Raw genomic sequence first — 13,510 nt, 5'->3', positions numbered from 1 at the left:
TTCTCCTGGGTCTGCTCACTTTACTTTGCATCAGTTCATATAAGTCTTCCTAGGTTTTTCTGAAACTATCCCCTTTATCATTTCTTATAGCATAATAGTACTCCATCACATTCATAACTTGTTCAGTCATTCCCCAATTTGATGGTTACTCCCTCAGTGTCCAACTCTTTGCCACCACAAAAAGAACTACTATACTTATTTTTGTATATATGAATCCCTTTTCTCTTTTTTTGATCTCTTTGAGTATAGACCTAGTAGTGAGTCACTGAGTGAAAAGATGTCCACAGTTCAGTAGTTTGGGGAACAGTAGTTCCAAATTGCTTTACAGAATAACTGGACTAGTTCATGTTTCATCAATATCCACAAGTATGAAATGAAGAAACATAGGTGATAATGGTGGCTTTGAAAAAAACTGAGATTTTTAATGGACTACAAACTCAAAAAAGCTAATGCAATTTTAGTTTCCATTAACTCAATCAACAAGCACTTAATAAGCACTCACTATGTGCCAGGCACTATATACTAAACTCTGGGAATATAAATACAAATAAAAAGATAATCCCTGCCCTCAATGAGCTTCCGTTCTGATGGAAGAAAACAGCACATATTGAAAGTACTGAATAGGAGAGGGGAGGTACTCACAAGAGAGAATGGAGGTGAAATCGAAAGAATGATAGAGGTATAGGCACTGAAGAGAGATAGAATGTCAAGAATGAACAAGGTGATAGCTTTACTATGTTTTTTACTCCAATGAGGAGAACAGCAGTTGTACCTTACTTCTATATGCTGAACTTATTGGTCTTTGAATCCTTTTCAACTCTTAAAACCTAATGAGTGCTTTTATATGTGTAGGTAATATCTATCAATATATACTCTATTAAAAATTAAAACACTTTAATATTAATATGAAAATGGCTTTAACCTTGTGAACCCCTTAAAAAAGGTCTTCAGACTTGGGATAGAAAATGTCATCCACTATGAACAGACAATTCTCAGACAAAGAAATTGAAACTATTTCTAGCTATATGAAAAGATGCTCCAAGTCATTATTAATCAGAGAAATGCAAACTAAGACAACTCTGAGATACCACTACACACCTGTCATATTGGCTAGAATGACAAGGAAAGATAATGTGGAATGTTGGAGGGGATGTGGACACTGATACGTTGTTGGTGGAGTCGTGAATATATCCAACCATTCTGGAGAGCAATTTGGAACTATGCTCAAAAAGTTATCAAACTACATACTCTTTGATCCAGCAGTGTTACTACTGGGCTTATATGCCAAAGAGATCTTAAAGAAGGGAAAGGGACCTGTATGTGCAAGACTGTTTGTGGCAGCCCTGTTTGTAGTGGCCAGAAACTGGAAACTGAGTGGATGCCCATCAATTGGTGAATGGCTGAATAAATTGTGGTATATGAATGTTATGGAATATTATTGTTCTATAATAAATGACCAACAGGATGATTTCAGGAAGGCCTGGAGAGACTTACGTGAACTGATGCTGAGTGAAATGAGCAGAATCAGGAGATTATTATACACTTCAACAACAATACTATATGAGGATCAATTCTGATGGACTTGGCCCTCTTCAACAAAGAGATGAACCAAATCAGTTCCAATAGAGCAGTAATGAACTGAACCAGCTACACCTAACAAAGAACTCTGGGAGATGACTATGAGCCACTACATAGAATTCCCAATTCCTCTATTTTTGTCCGTCTGCATTTTTGATTTCCTTCACAGGCTAATTGTACACTATTTCAAAATCCAATTCTTTTTGTACAGCAAAATAACTGTTTGGACATATATACTTATTTTGTATTTAATTTATACTTTAACATATTTAACATGTATTGATCAACCTGCCATCTGGAAGAGGGGGTGGAAGGAGGGAGGGGAAAAATTGGAACAAAAGGTTTTGCAAGAGTCAATGCTGAAAAATTACCCATGCATATATCTTGTAAATAAAAAGCCATAATAAAAAAGAAAGAAAGAAAGAAAATGTCATCCACATCTAGAAAGAGAATATGGAAATCTGAAATGTGGATCAAAGCATAATTTATTTGTTTGTTTCTCATGGGTTTTTTTCACCTTTTGATCTGATTTTTCTTGCACAACATGACAAATATGGAATAGGTTTAAAAGAATTGCATGTATTTAATCTATACAGATTGCTTGCTGTCTTGGGAAGGGGAGAGATAAGAGAGGGAGAAAGAAAAATTTGAAACACAAAGTCTTATAAAAATGAATGTTGAACACATATATTGTATCTAGGATATACTATAACATATTTAACATATATAAGACTGCTTGCCATCTAGAGGAGGGAGTGGAGGGAGAGAAGGGAAAAGTTGGAACAGAAGTGAGTGCAATGGATAATGTAAAAAATTACCCATGCATATGTTCTGTCAATAAAAAGTTATTTTTAAAAATGAATGTTGAAAACTATCTTTACATATATTTGGAAAAATAAAATACTATTGAAAAAAAATTTTTTAAGGTCTTAAGAGACCCGCAGAGGTTCCCAGCCCATACTTTGAGAACTACATGCTATCCAGAAAGAGAACTATGGATTCTGAATGAGGATCGAAGCATGCTATTTTTAACCTGTTTTTGTTTTCTCTTTCTTTGTTTTTCCCCCTTTTATTCTGATTTTTCTTCCACAACATGACTAATATGGAAATATGTTTAAAATAATTGTACAGGTATAATCTGTATCACATTGCTTACTTGAGGGAGGGAGGAAAAAAATATGAGTTCATAATCTTTTTTTTTTCTGGCAAGGTAAAATTTATTAAGATGAATGTAAAGTTTTACATGTATACTTAGAACAATCTGAGAATGGGGAAAGATCTTAAGATGCTACTCTGTGTGAAATAAGGCAGAAAACTTGGTGCATTTCCCCCAGGATGCCACAAGGCCTTTTTTTTTTTTTTAATAACTTTTTATTGACAGAACCCATGCCAGGGTAATTTTTTACAACATTATCCCTTGCAATGAATTCATAATCTTACAAAAATGAATGTTGAAAACTCTCTTTACATATATGTGGACAATAATTAAGTATTTTAAAAACTAATTCTCTTAATCCTCCCTCCAAAAAAAAAAAAGTACATGTTAAACATATACTTGGTTCTTGAGATTCTTCTCAGGAACCAGATCCCTCTGGTTCTTGCCTTAACCTTCCTTCATAGTGATAAAATCCCTATATAGCACACATGCTAACCTCTTGACTGAGGATATTGTGTATAAAGATTTGTCCCTCTATGTGCAATTCTCATTTTCATTTCTACTTTGTACATGGAAATGATTATCTTCTTTGAAGTTTGTTAAGCTCAAAATATAAAAGAAAAAAAATTGAATTCCCTTGAAGGATAATTACTATAGTGGCATGTTATCTAACTGAGGAAGGAAGCACTGGAAACACAAAAGCAGATCTAAACTGTTTACACAGGGAAACATAAATAAATACAACTAGTAAAAGCAAAGAAAAAACAATTTCAAGAGGAACATCAGCAACCTGGGGGCATCAGGATGGGTCTCTGTTAAGGAGGAGGTACTAGATCTGATCTTTGAAGGAAGCTGTGAAAGATTTAAAGAGGAAAAGACAAAGAGAGAATGAATTTCACATATAGGGAGGAATCTTGTAAAAAAGGAGAGGAGATGTCATCTACAAAGAACAGCAAGTAGACCAATCTGGCTAGAACACAGAATACATGAAGGGGAATGAATCCGGTGATTATGGTAAGGTAGGTTTGAGCCAGAGAAGTCTGTATTTTATCCCAGAGGCAAGAGGGAATCACTGGAGTTTCTTGGGTAGGAGAGTGGCAAATGCCTGTGCCTACCTGGCACCACATGGTAGTTACACATTTGGTATCTCCACTAGCAAGGAGCTTTTCTGGAACTGAAGACTATGAGATCCAGCCCTATCCCACCTTGAGCCACTGACTTCTGGTTGCTTTTAAGACCAATGACTTGCAAAGAAAGCAATGGCCAGGATAGACAGGACCAGGGGCTCCTAATTTCATCCATTTCTCCATCTTGCTGCCTCTAGAAGTATCTATTCTAAAGACCTGTTGGGTATTTGAGGACATCAAGTGGCTCAGTGAATACAGAGCTGCATCTAGAGTCAGGAAGACCCAAGTTCAAACTACCTATGTCACTTCACTACTCTCTGCCTCAATTTCCCGATCTGTGATAATAAGATCTCTTCAAGGTTGCTGTGAGGGTCAAATGAGATAATATTTGTAAAATGTTTTGCAAATCTTAAGTCATTATAAAAATTCTAGCTATTGTTAATATAAATTTTTGAGATTTACATGAACTGATGCTGAGTGAAGCAAGCAGAAACAGGAAAACATTCTACACAGCAACAGCAGGACTGTCTCATGATCAATCATGATCAAGGTGATAGACTTGGTTCTTCTCAGCTGTTCAAGTAATCCAATCCCAATAAACTTGGGATGGAAAATGTTATCTGCATCCAAAGAGAGAACGATGGAGACTGAATATAGAGTAACATATAATATTTTCACCTTTTTTTTTGTTTTTTTTTCCCTCGTGGTTTTTACCTTTTGTTCTGATTTTTTTTCCCAATGTGATTCATATGAAAATATGTAAAATAAAATGAATGTACCAATAACAGCAAGAATGTGTGTTAATCTACTATGCAAGCCTTGGTTCTTCTCCACAGTTCAGTGATCCAAAACAATTCCAATAGATTTTGGACAGAAAATCTATCTACATTCATAAAAAAAACTAAGGAGATTTAATATAAATCAACATGTGCTATGTTCACATCCTTTTATCTGTTTTTTTTATTTCTCCCATGGTTGTTTCCTTTTGCTCTAATTTTCTCTCCCAACATGATTCATAAAGCAATGTGTATTCAAAATAAATAAACTTCCTAAAAAAAATTTTTTTTGAAATAAATGCACATGAATAACCTTAAAAATTGTTTTACACATAACTGAGGAACATAAAAATAATAAATATTTTAAAATTCAAGATATTAAAAAATTAGACTGATACAATCCGCATTGAAGGCTCTCAAAAACCCTGAAAAAATTAGAATGTAAGAACTGAGGCAAAGATGGTGTCTTTACTCATTCTTTTGGTAGTTCTCATCTTAGGCAAGACTATCTCGAAGTCCCTTCATAATCCTGATCACCTTTGTTCATAAAACAGTGATCTTTATTTGATTTCTTAAGTTGACTTTCTCACTGGAAAAGAGAGATTTTTTTAATATTAGAAACTGTTATATTGGCTTTCCAGTGCTCATCAGTCCCTCTTATGATGTCAGTGCAGAGAAAAGGCACAGCCTTTGCAAAACAGACATCCTGGAAACCCAGAGGTAGCAATGACCCAGGGAAGGGAGTCCTGCCCTTCCCTTGGTAACTTTTAAAGCTCTAAGAGGGGGGTTTGTGAATATCAATGCACCAGCTGCACTGGCTTCTCTATGATTTGGGCCCACCTTTCTCCCTGTACAGTACAATCTGACAAAAATCTGTTCTAAAAACATCTACTACATACATGGTTCTGGAAGAGATGATGCAGGATACAAAACAAGAACTGTCTCTTCCTTTATGGAGATGATAGATACACATAAGTAGATAAATGTGTTAAGGTTGGGAAGGGACCCCAAAAGCTTGGGGTCACAGACCAATGTCGTAAGATGTTTCAAAGGAATTTGCAGGCTTAAACCCAATTCCTTGTCAAGGGGCAAAGTTTATTGTAAATGTAATGCCATTACAAGCAGATTAAATTCCAAGAGAATTCATCATAGAAACAGAAGCAAGGAAACACATTTATCTAGTTTTCTATCATTGACATGCTAATTCTGTGGCCCAGGATTAGTCTCCAAAATTTGGTGATCACTGACCAGATTTTCAGTCAGCACTGATTTGAGGAGTGGGCCATTCAGAATCAGACAGATTGTTGTTCTTAGATTGGGAGTGTGGGAAGTGAGACAGACTCCAAAACCAGAAGATTTAGGATTTGCTGACTTGTTAGAACAGAAGCTTTTCCTAAAATCAGGGGATCACAAATGCTATACTACATCAAACATATACATGATTTTTTGAGGAGGGAAGAAAAAACCCTAAGTGGATCAGGAAAGATTCCCAAAGGAGATGGCTCTGAGCAGAACCTGAAAGAAATTCTAAGAGTGGAGATGAGGAAAGAGGGTATTCCAGGCATGGGATGAAGCCAGTTTGGAGAGAGTGGGACAGGAGATTAAATTCCAAGTTCAGAAAATAGCAAGGAGCAGCCCAGTTTGGCTGGAGCACAGAGTATGTGAAAGTAATGCACAAGGAATCTGGAAAGGTTGGGGAAAGTGCCATCTGCACTGTTTATACTTTATCCTAGATGTAACAGGGAACCACTCAATATTCTTGAGCAGGTGAGTGACATGATCAGATCTGTGATTTGGGGAGTTTATTTTGGCAACTGTGTGAAAGAAACTGGAAGCCAGGAATTTAGTTAGGAAGCTTTTGTAAGAATGTTATGAGAGAATGGAAGTCTGTGGATAAAACTAAAAAGACAGAAAGTGATTAGACACTTAGGGATGAGGGAGAGGGAAAAGTTAAGGATGACTCCAAGATTATAAATCTAAGTAATTGGAAGGTTCAACAATAGGCAAGTTTGGAAGGGGGCAGAGAATGACTGAATGAAAAAACAGGTGTTATGTGTTTATTATTAAAGTCTAGAAATGCAAATGCAAAAAAGATCCCAGTCCTTTAGGAGTTTACTTCTAATATGAAGGACTACACACAGAGGAGTCAAGATCAGAACTAGGCACTTGAGTCTTAAAATTTACCCGGATGGGTAAATGGGTCCATGGGAGATTAGATGGACACATAGTTCCATAAACAATAGCAATATTTCTTTGACCACTGCTCCAGAGCTGTAGTCGAGAGGGCACTGATTAATGTGCAAGATTTCAGATGAAACTGTTGAGAAAATGACCCAGGAGTCGGGAATTTGTAGTCAAGAGCCTGACTGGGGTCTTCCTGAAATAAGATGATTACCAAAAACATCTGCTCTCCACCAGCTACCAAAGTGATTTTCCAGAAGCACAAGTTATCTCACCAATCAATAAGCTACAATGGATCCCTACATGCATACACATAAACATGCGCATATATACATACTTTAAAAATATGTATTAATTAATTTGTTCATTCATTAAATTATTTATTTAGATGCATTCTCTTGCATTTGAAACTTCACCATCTGGCTTCTTCTTAGCTTTTCCAGTCTAGGGATTTTCTTAACACAGATACTAATTCCTTCCTGACACTTCTCTAGTCTGTCTTTTCTCTCCTCCCTCCCTCCCTTAACGTCAATGTTTACTAAGTCTCTAATGTAGCTAGACAGCTTTGTCCCCCTCATACACTGCTTTCTCACCTAAAGCAAGGTTTCTGACCTGGAAGAGGAACTAAAACCCTAAAAAAAGGGCCAACATCCCTAATGATCCCTAAGGGCCTTAACAGCATTTTAGAATTGGAAAGCCGGTCCCTAAAACACTTTCCAGCTCCAGGGCATCGGAAAGCCTACGATTTTATGACCTTTCTTCGATAATTCGGCTTTCCGATGCCCTGGAGCTGGAAAGTGCTTTAGGGGCCGCTGAGTTAAACCGAAACCCTCCTTTTTCTGGGGTGAAGGGTGACTCTTACTCGTTCATAGTAAGCCCCTGAGACAGGATTTGAATTCAGGTCTTCTGGATTCCAAACCCGGCCCTCTATCCATTGCGCCTCCCCTACTAAAAGAATAGGATCCTGTCCATTTGACGGATCCATTTAGGGACTGAAATGGGATTCAAACCCTTTTCTTTATCAGACAAAATTAAGTTAAATGTGCTCCCTACGTTGCAAAACCGAGCTCCGGTGGCCCCAGTGGCCCCCGGGAGGATGTCTCTATCCTGCACACCTCCTCGCCCGGCCACAGAAGCCGCCCTCCCTCCTTCTGGTGTCTCGGGTCGGCCATTGATCTTTCCCAATCTTTCCGCGGAGGAGGCCCGGGGGACTGCAGAGCAATGATTTGATCAGTCTAGCTCCGGCAGTTCTCAGAGTCGGGTCCCTAGCTCAGGTGGGTTGGGAGGAAAACGTCTCCTCCTGCAATGTAAGACGAGGGCCAGCAGGTGTCAGTGTCGAGCTGAGACTGAAAGCAGGCGGGGGCGGGGAGTAAGGGAGAAGGGAGGAAAAGCGCGTGGGCGTTTTAGAGACACAATCTGAGTTGAGTAGTTTCTCCCGGGGATCTAGGCTCCGCTGCCTCGGCGGCCCACTGATCTGCACCCTTCGCCCCCCCCCTCCCCCAAGGGCCCGACACCTTCCCGGCGCTGGGGGGAGGGCCTGGGTTTCTGCCCTTGAAACTGACCACAGCGGATGCTCAGCGGGGAAGGGATTATTGAGCCTCGTTTGGAGCCCCCTACAGCGCCTGGCTCCGAGCCAGCTATTTTCAAAACACACACTCACTCCTCCCATTTCCTTCCCCCAGGCTTGGCCGGGGGCCCTTTCCCCAGAGACCGACCCTCTGAGACCCACAGTTCCATCTTCTCGGGGAGTGGGGAGAAGGAAGGAGGGTCAGAAGCTCTGGCTTGCGCTAGAAAGTGGGAGGAGGGTAGAAGGTGCAGAAACTCTGCTATTTTCCCCTTTTAACACAGTCTCCTCTGTTGCACTCTCTGCCGCAGTGAGACGGGGATGAGGGAGGAAGGATGTGAGAAAGGAGGTGATCGCCGACCAGCCCTTGGAGATTCCCCACCCCCACTCCCTGCAAAGCACCCTCCGGGACTACGGGACTGGCTCCGTTTTAGCCGAGTAAGGGGCAGGGGAAAGGAGAGCAGCTGTTGCCTGAGTTCTTGGAAACATCCCAGTGGCCTACGTTTCCCTGGCTGCTTTTGGAAAAATCACCCCACCTTCCACAGTCAGGGTGCCTTCTCTTCTTCAGCCCCACCCCTACTATGATGAGGGACCAGAAAGGAAAGCAATAATTAGATTTTTATACCGAAAATCGGAGAACTGAGCTAAGCTAACTGTTGTAAGGGGGATTACAAACGTAAATGACGAGTCCTGTGTCACCTCCCCCTCTTCCCTCAAAATGTAGAGGGATTTAAAGAGCACCCCATATGGACGGGGTATGAATAATCATCATGTAAATCGGTTTTAGACATGCTGGTGTTTGTCCTGAGCCAGAGCTGTTTGGCAGATGGGCGAGACGGTGGTCATGGCAAGAGCAGAACCTTTAGATATGGGACTCCCGGCAGCAGGCAGCAAAAACCGTCTTAGAGCTTTTAAGGGAACCCGGGAGTTCAGAAAGGTAAGGATGGAAAGCGACAGAAAGTCTGAGAAAATGGGAGAGCTGCATTAACAGCCACAGGGAAGTCATTAGAGAAAGGCTTAAAAGCATCCTCACAGAAAGAGACAGACTGATTGAGGCAGATTTCTTTCCTAAGAGGAAGACCAGCAGAGTCTCAGCTAGTAAAGATTCAGGTATCTGGACTTGAGAGGCGGACACTTGACAGTGCCCCAGGCCACTGACTTAGACTTTGAGGAGAAAAAAAGAATGGAACCAGAAAAGAAAAAACTGAAGTCTAAAGATTGGATCTAAAGGTACAATTGGTCCTTGTCTAACTGGGAGGAAAATCAGGAGCAATCACTTAAGAATTAGCAGAATCAACTCTGCAAATACAGAATGGAACAGCTAGATATCATTTCAGTTGAAAAAAGGCCTTGAGGATTTTTAGTGGACAGAGAGACCAGCATGAGTCAGCAGTGTGACATGTCTGTAGAAAATAGCTAACTTAACCAGGAGATGAATTCAGAGATCCAGACTCCAAAGTGACGGAGGAGACTCGACCCATTCCCTGTGTTCCGTTTCAGGGTGCTGTGAGGGACACTGACAAACTGGACTTGGTCCAGAAGAGGGTAACTGGAACACTCAGGCGATAGGAATGATTAAACTGGGAAAAAGAAACCTGGAGCAGGAGTGGTATACATGGTAGCCGTGTGACACAAGTACCTATATGCTGCAGCAGCAGGAGCAGCCATAGCAGCTCACACCTACTTGTTCACTCGAGCCCACAGAAGGCAAGATAGCACTTTATTAATTACCCAGTGATGTAGTGTAAAATTGGATTTGTCGTTCTCAGGAATGCTATACTCATGTCACCAAGTGTGTCATTTGGTTGAGTTTCTCTCTCGGAGGAGCACATGTGTGAGCCTCCCAAATGTTTGTGTAGAGAGATAATAAGATATAGCTCAGAATTACGGAAAGTTATAGGAAAAAAGCTATGGCTCTGTCTGAATCCCTCATTTGGCAATTCCCTTCCTAATCAAAGATCCATAAACATTTATTAGTCCGTTCCCTGTGGCCATAAATGCCAGGAAAATCGAGAACCTCCACCCAACAGTCTTGAGACCCTTTCCACAATTTCAAGACTCTTAATATCTGATTCCCTTTCCCAGATGCAATGATCCACTGACATTGCCTACTTGCAGTTCTTTGAATGGAACATGTCATCTGACTGTTCCTGAAATGCTTACCCTATCATTTCTCTTAGTTTCTCTGCCTTCCTTCAAGGCTCAGCTCAATCTTCACATCCTCAGCAGGCCTTTCCTGATTTCCTCTGGATACTAATGCCTTTCCCTTTTGGATTACCTGAGTTTACTCTGTATATACCTTTTATGTTCCTATTTACATGTTGCTTTCCCCATTAGAATGTGAGTTTCTCAAGAATAGAGACTGTCCCTTTGTATCCCCAGGTCTTAGCCTAGAATCTCACACATAGGAAGCACTTAAAAAATACTTAGTAACTTGTTGACTCCCAACTCTTCTTGTCTGGGATACACTTCAGGGCTTGATGAAGAAGCACTTGGACTCCCAAAGTTCAAAGATCAAAGGAAAAAGATTATATATGTGGGATCCTGTTTGTAAATATAGGTTAGGAGGTGAGTGTATATGTGTGTGTGTGTGTGTGTGTGTGTGTGTATACATACATATATACATACACATATGCAAGAGAAAAGTAGGAAGGTAGAAAGATTCTTAGCAGCTACCAATCCCACTACCATTTCTTCAGGACTGGACTCTGAGTCTTGGCCACCCTTCAAGTTGTTCATAAGGTTCAGTCACTTCCCTGATGGTTTCATCATTGTAGACAGGCTGGTCTCCGCTCTCCCACCATCAATCTCAGTCCCAGCATCTATTGGCAGTAGAGGGGACCTGATTGCAAAATCTAATTTAGTCAAATATGGGGTAGGGGACTTTAGTCTACATGGCAAATGTCTTTGCTTCTCTGCACTCCATCTCCCAAAAAGGGATGACTTTCAAAAAAGAAGTGACTCTCAGGGGCAATGGAAACAGAGGAAATGGAAAATTCTTAAAAACCTGCATGCTTCTGGCAACTTGTGGAAATTTCCTCAGTGTCTTACCAATCTATTCCCCGTTATTGGGAATTTTAAGGGTTATGGTCTATCCTGAGGCAAGAGTTGTAACAGAAACACTAATATAACAAAAAAAGAGAAAAAATATGATAGGTACAAAAATATTTACAGCTGTTCTAGAAATGAAAAGGGCATCCATCAATTGGAAAAGAGTTGATGAAAAATATAGCATATAATGAAGGTGGCCTAGCTGTATCAGACCTAAAATTATATTATAAAGCAGCGATCATCAAAACCATTTGGTACTGGCTAAGAAATACAGTAGTTGGACTCAGTGGACTAAGTTAAAAGTCTTAAGACACAGTAGTCAATAATTATAGCAATCTAGTGTTTGACAAACCCAAAGGCCCCAGCTTTTGGGATAAGAATTCATCATTTGAAAAAAAAAAAACTGCTGGGAAAATTGAAAACTAGTACAGAAGAAAGTAGGCATTAACCCACACTTAACACCATATACCAAGATAAAGTCAAAATGGGTTCATGACTTAGACATAAAGAGTGATATTATAAGCAAATTGGAAGAACATAGGATAGTTTACTTCTCAGGTCTATGGAGGAGGAAGGAATTTGTGACCAAAGAATTGCTGGAGCTCATTACTGATCACAAAATAGATAATTTTGATTATGTTAAATTAAAAAGGTTTTGTACAAACAAAACTAATACAGACAAGATGAGAAGGGAAGCAATAAACTGGGAAACATTTTTACATTTAAGGGTTCTGATAAAGGCCTCATTTCTAAAATATATAGAGAACTGACTCAAATTTATAAGAATTCAAGCCATTCTCCAATTGATAAATGGTCAAAGGATATGAACAGACAATTTTCAGATGAAGAAACTGAAACCATTTCTAATCATATGAAAAGGTGCTCTAAATCACTATTGAGCAAAGAAATGCAAATTAAGACTACTCTGAGGTACCACTATATACACCTGTCAGATTGGCTAAGATTACAGGAAAAGACAAGGACAAATATTGGAGGGAATGGAGGAAAACTGGGATACTGATGCATTGTTGGTGGAACTGTGAACAAATCCATCCATTCTGGAGAACAGTTTGGAACTATGCTCAAAAATTATCAAACTGTGCATACCCTTTGACCCCTTTCTACTGGGCTTGTACCCTAAAGAGATCTTAAAGGAGGGAAAGGGACCCACATGTGCAAAAATATTTCTGGCAGTCCTTTTTGTAGTGGCAAGAAACTACAAAGTGAATGGATGCCCATCAATTGGAAAATGGCTGAATAAGTTATGGGATATGAATGTTATGCAATATTATTGTTCTGTAAGAAATGACCAACAGGATGATTTCAGAGAGGCCTGTAGATACTTACATGAACTGATGCTGAGTGAATGAGCAGAACCAGGAGATCAGTACATGTGACAACAAGACTATACGATGATCAATTCTGATGGATGTGATTCTCTTCAACAATGAGATGACTGAGGCCAGTTTCAATGATCTTCTGATGAAAAGAGTCATCTATACACAGAGGGAAGAGTGTGGGAACTGAATGTGGATCACAACATACATTTTCACTTCTTTTGTTGTTTATTTGAATTTTATTTTCTTTTTCGTTTCTTCTTTCTTTTTGATCCGATTTTTCTTGTGCAGCAAGATAACTGTATAAATATATATGCCTATATTGGATTTACCTATATTTTTACCATGTTTAACATATATTGGATTAGTTGTCATCTGGGGAGGGGGTGAGGGGAAGAGGGAGAAATTGGAATACAAGGTTTTGCAAGGGTCAATGTTGAAAAATTATCCTTGTATATGTTTTGAAAATTAAAAAGCTTCAATTTAAAAATATGGCATATAAGTAATGGAATATTACTGTGCCATAAGATGGAAGTGAGACATTTCACAGAAAACTTGGAAGATCTCTATGAAACTGATGCAGAAGGAAGTGAGCAGAACTACCAGGGACCAATTTGCACAATGACAATGCTATAAATGAAAACAACTTTGAAAGACTTTAAAACTCTGCCTAATGCAATGGCAAACTATAATTCTAAAGAACTCAGGATGAAACACATGACCCCCACTCCTGCAATGAC

General features: G+C 39.5%; 1 protein-coding gene across 1 annotated transcript in view; it reads right to left on the bottom strand.

Moving 5' to 3' along the window:
• The window catches only part of FMNL1 (formin like 1), a 74,063-nt gene extending 60,603 nt beyond the window's left edge, over positions 1 to 13,460 (bottom strand). Inside the window, exon 1 of the mRNA XM_051994885.1 lies at positions 12,781 to 13,460. The gene's annotated coding sequence lies outside the window, so the exon portion shown is untranslated. The remainder of the gene's footprint in view (positions 1 to 12,780) is intronic.
• Between the last annotated feature and the right edge of the window lie 50 nt (positions 13,461 to 13,510).

The sequence above is a fragment of the Antechinus flavipes genome, chromosome 4 (genome assembly GCF_016432865.1).
Source record: "Antechinus flavipes isolate AdamAnt ecotype Samford, QLD, Australia chromosome 4, AdamAnt_v2, whole genome shotgun sequence".
In the NCBI taxonomy this organism is placed as follows: domain Eukaryota; kingdom Metazoa; phylum Chordata; class Mammalia; order Dasyuromorphia; family Dasyuridae; genus Antechinus; species Antechinus flavipes.
The sequence above is the reverse complement of the archived record's forward strand: the minus strand, read 5'-3'. Positions and strand labels throughout refer to the sequence as shown.